At 45.6% G+C, this 5,109-nt stretch overlaps 1 non-coding gene across 1 annotated transcript; it reads left to right on the forward strand.

Moving 5' to 3' along the window:
* The first annotated feature begins 2,846 nt into the window (after positions 1-2,846).
* Positions 2,847-2,921, forward strand: Trnar-ucu. Its single transcript has one exon. It is a non-coding gene; the product is annotated as a tRNA-Arg (tRNA).
* Positions 2,922-5,109: the final 2,188 nt, after the last annotated feature.

Raw genomic sequence — 5,109 nt, forward strand, 5'->3', positions numbered from 1 at the left:
TTAGGTTTAAGTAGTTCTAAGTTCTAGGGGACTGATGACCATAGATGTTAAGTCCCATAGTGCTCAGAGCCATTTGAACTATATCGAAGGTGAGAATCAAGTCGTTCACTATTCGACCGCAAAGGGAAGCAAAATGGCAGCAGCGGATAAACGCACCAAGACGACTCCCAATTCTGGAGACAAAACTGCCAAAGATGTCTGTGCCACTCACATGGGGTCAAATGAGTACCGAGTAGCGAAGGCTACAAGACCTGCTGAGAAACTCTATCAACAAATAGAGTCAGCATACACGCCAGAGACACAAACCAACGTCATATGAAGATGATATCTGTTCTTCCAGACATGTTCTCCACGTATACTTGTATCTGTCAACGCCACTGACGAGACCGTCTATCACTAACACGTCCGAAAGAACAGATACCATCGCCTCGTGATGGCTGGGTGTTGTGTGCCGTCCTTAGGTTAGTTAGGTTTAAGTAGTTCTAAGTTCTAGGGGACTGATGACCATAGATGTTAAGTCCCATAGTGCTCAGAGCCATTTGAACTATATCGAAGGTGAGAATCAAGTCGTTCACTATTCGACCGCAAAGGGAAGCAAAATGGCAGCAGCGGATAAACGCACCAAGACGACTCCCAATTCTGGAGACAAAACTGCCAAAGATGTCTGTGCCACTCACATGGGGTCAAATGAGTACCGAGTAGCGAAGGCTACAAGACCTGCTGAGAAACTCTATCAACAAATAGAGTCAGCATACACGCCAGAGACACAAACCAACGTCATATGAAGATGATATCTGTTCTTCCAGACATGTTCTCCACGTATACTTGTATCTGTCAACGCCACTGACGAGACCGTCTATCACTAACACGTCCGAAAGAACAGATACCATCGCCTCGTGATGGCTGGGTGTTGTGTGCCGTCCTTAGGTTAGTTAGGTTTAAGTAGTTCTAAGTTCTAGGGGACTGATGACCATAGATGTTAAGTCCCATAGTGCTCAGAGCCATTTGAACTATATCGAAGGTGAGAATCAAGTCGTTCACTATTCGACCGCAAGGGGAAGCAAAATGGCAGCAGCGGATAAACGCACCAAGACGACTCCCAATTCTGGAGACAAAACTGCCAAAGATGTCTGTGCCACTCACATGGGGTCAAATGAGTACCGAGTAGCGAAGGCTACAAGACCTGCTGAGAAACTCTATCAACAAATAGAGTCAGCATACACGCCAGAGACACAAACCAACGTCATATGAAGATGATATCTGTTCTTCCAGACATGTTCTCCACGTATACTTGTATCTGTCAACGCCACTGACGAGACCGTCTATCACTAACACGTCCGAAAGAACAGATACCATCGCCTCGTGATGGCTGGGTGTTGTGTGCCGTCCTTAGGTTAGTTAGGTTTAAGTAGTTCAAAGTTCTAGGGGACTGATGACCATAGATGTTAAGTCCCATAGTGCTCAGAGCCATTTGAACTACATCGAAGGTGAGAATCAAGTCGTTCACTATTCGACCGCAAGGGGAAGCAAAATGGCAGCAGCGGATAAACGCACCAAGACGACTCCCAATTCTGGAGACAAAACTGCCAAAGATGTCTGTGCCACTCACATGGGGTCAAATGAGTACCGAGTAGCGAAGGCTACAAGACCTGCTGAGAAACTCTATCAACAAATAGAGTCAGCATACACGCCAGAGACACAAACCAACGTCATATGAAGATGATATCTGTTCTTCCAGACATGTTCTCCACGTATACTTGTATCTGTCAACGCCACTGACGAGACCGTCTATCACTAACACGTCCGAAAGAACAGATACCATCGCCTCGTGATGGCTGGGTGTTGTGTGCCGTCCTTAGGTTAGTTAGGTTTAAGTAGTTCTAAGTTCTAGGGGACTGATGACCATAGATGTTAAGTCCCATAGTGCTCAGAGCCATTTGAACCATTTTTGAACAGATACCATCGGCGACCATGCAGCTCTCTTAGAATAAAATGATAATTAAATCGAGACCCTAAGCTGTCGACAGGCATTGATATACATCAACGGGGACAGTTGAAAATGCGTGCCCCGACCGGGACTCGAACCTGGGATCTCTTGCTTTCATGGCAGACGCTCTATCAATCTGAGCCACCGAGGGCACGTAAAATAGTGCGACTGTAGGGATTTATCCCTTGCACGCTCCCCGTGAGACCCACATTCCCAACTTAATGTCCACACACTACATTCGTAGTGCCCCTGCCCATTACAAATGGTTCAAATGGCTCTGAGCACTATGGGACTTAACTGCTGAGGTCATCACTCCCCTAGAACTTAGAACTACTTAAACCTAACTAACCTAAGTGCATCACTCACATCCATGCCCGAGTCAGGATTCGAACCTGCGACCGTAGCAGTCGCGCGGTTCCAGACTGTAGCGCCTAGAACCGCACGGCCACTCCGGCCGGCTGCCCATTACACTCATTACTCGCGGCAGACAATCTTTCCGAGTCCCGTAAGAGTTCGGGCAAAGAGTATGCATCCAGCACAGAAGAAGAAGGTCAATGGCCGGTTAGCCTTAACTATATGAAGATGGTATCTGTTCCATCCGGATAGCCTTAACTTTATGAAGATGGTATCTGTTCCATATTCATATAGTTAAGGCTAACTGGCCATTGACTTTCTCCTTCTGTGCTCGATGCACACGCATTGACCGAACTCTTACGGGACTCGTAAAGATTGTCTGCCGCGAGTAATGAGTGTAATGGGCAGGGGCACTACGAATATAGTGTGTGGACATTAAGTTGGGAATCTGGATCTCACGGGGACCGTGCAAGGGATAACTCCCTGCAGTCGCACTATCCTCTGTGCCCTCGGTGGCTCAGGAGGATAGAGCGTCTGCCATCTAAGCAGGAGATCCCGGGTTTGAGTCCCGGTCGGGGCACACATTTTCAACTGTCCCCGTTGCTGTATATCAACGCCTGTCGACATCTTAGAGTCTTGATTTAATTATCATTTAAAGCCAGCGTCATCCTGGCCACGAAGGAAACTGTCGCTAATGTGAAAAGGTTATCAGAGGACCGTTTGCAGTTCCACGCTTCCTATGGAGTTTTCGATCACTCGCACTGACGGTAACGAGGAGCTGGGTGGAACAAACACGCGGTTCCTGAGATCAATGTCGGTGAAGTTCACGAAGTGACCGGCTAACGAAAAGCAGGTCCAGGGCGAAGTAAAGTCGTCTGCAGCATATATAACAGTCTAGGGAGTAATCCAGTCACAAACGTAGTGTAGGTGAGTTTGGGACTCTGCCGTTCAACAGCGCATAGGTTAAGACTTCAAAGACCAGCAAGAAAAGGGCTGCGATATTTACCGGCATACTCTTGCCAGCCCCCCATGAACCATGGACCTTGACGTTGGTGGGGAGGCTTGCGTGCCTCAGCGATACAGATAGCCGTACCGTAGGTGCAACTACAACGGAGCGGTATCTGTTGAGAGGCCAGACAAACGTGTGGTTCCTGAAGAGGGGCAGCAGCCTTTTCAGTAGTTGCAAGGACAGTCTGGATGATTGACTGATCTGGCCTTGTAACACTAACCAAAACGGCCTTGCTGTGCTGGTACTGCGAACGGCTGAAAGCAAGGGGAAACTACAGCCATAATTTTTCCCTAGGGCATGCAGCTTTACTGTATGATTAAATGATGATGGCGTCCTCTTGGGTAAAATATTCCGGAGGTAAAATAGTCCCCCATTCGGATCTCCGGGCGGGGACTACTCAAGAGGATGTCGTTATCAGGAGAAAGAAAACTGGCGTTCTACGGATCGGAGCGTGGAATGTCAGATCCCTTAATCGGGTAGGTAGGTGAGAAATTTTAAATAGGGAAATGGATAGGTTAAAGTTAGATATAGTGGGAATTAGTGAAGTTCGGTAGCAGGAGGAACAAGACTTCTGGTCAGGTGACTACAGGGTTATAAACACAAAATCAAATAGGGATAATGCAGGAGTAGGTTTAATAATGAATAAAAAAATAGGAATGCGGGTAAGCTATTACAAACAGCATAGTGAACGTATTATTGTGGCCAAGATAGAAACGAAGCCCATGCCTACTACAGTAGTACAAGTTTATATGCCAACTAGCTCTGCAGATGACAAAGAGACTGAAGAAATGTATGATGGAATAAAGGAAATTATTCAGATAGTGAAGGGTGACGAAAATTTAATAGTCATGGGTGACTGGAATTCGGTAGTAGGAAAAGAGAGAGATGGAAACGTAGTAGGTGAATATGGATTGGGGCTAAGAAATGAAAGAGGAAGCCGCCTGGTAGAATTTTGCACAGTGCACAACTTAATCATAGCTAACACTTGGTTCAAGAATCATAAAAGAAGGTTGTATACATGGAAGAAGCCCGGAGATACTAAAAGGTATCAGATAGATATTATAATGGTAAGACAGAGATTTAGGAAACAGGTTTTAAATTGTAAGACATTTCCAGGGGCAGATGTGGACTCTGACCACAATCTATTGGTTATGACCTGTAGATTGAAACTGAAGAAACTGCAAAAAGGTGGGAATTTAAGGAGATGGGACCTGGATAAACTGACTAAACCAGAGGTTGTACAGAGTTTCAGGGAGAGCATAAGGGAACAATTGACAGGAATGGAGGAAAGAAATACATTAGAAGAAGAATGGGTAGCTTTGAGCGATGAAGTAGTGAAGGCAGCAGAGGATCAAGTAGGTCAAAAGACGAGGGCTAGTAGAAATCCTTGGGTAACAGAAGAAATATTAAATTTAATTGATGAAAGGAGAAAATATAAAAATGCAGTAAATGAAGCAAGCAAAAAGGAACACAAACGTCTCAAAAATGAGATCGACACGAAGTGCAAAATGGCTAACCAGGGATAGCTAGAGGACAAATGTAAGGATGTAGAGGCTTATCTCATGAGGGGTAAGATAGATACTGCCTACAGGAAAATTAAAGAGACCTTTGGAGATAAGAGAACCACAAATTATCGAACTATCAGTTTAATAAGCCGCAGCTGCCAAATACTAACGCGAATTCTTTACAGACGAATGGAAAAACTTGTAGATGCCGACCTCGGAGAAGATCAGTTTGGATTCCGTGGAAATGTTGGAAC

This window comes from Schistocerca americana, chromosome 3 (genome assembly GCF_021461395.2).
Source record: "Schistocerca americana isolate TAMUIC-IGC-003095 chromosome 3, iqSchAmer2.1, whole genome shotgun sequence".
Taxonomy (NCBI): Eukaryota; Metazoa; Arthropoda; class Insecta; order Orthoptera; family Acrididae; genus Schistocerca; species Schistocerca americana.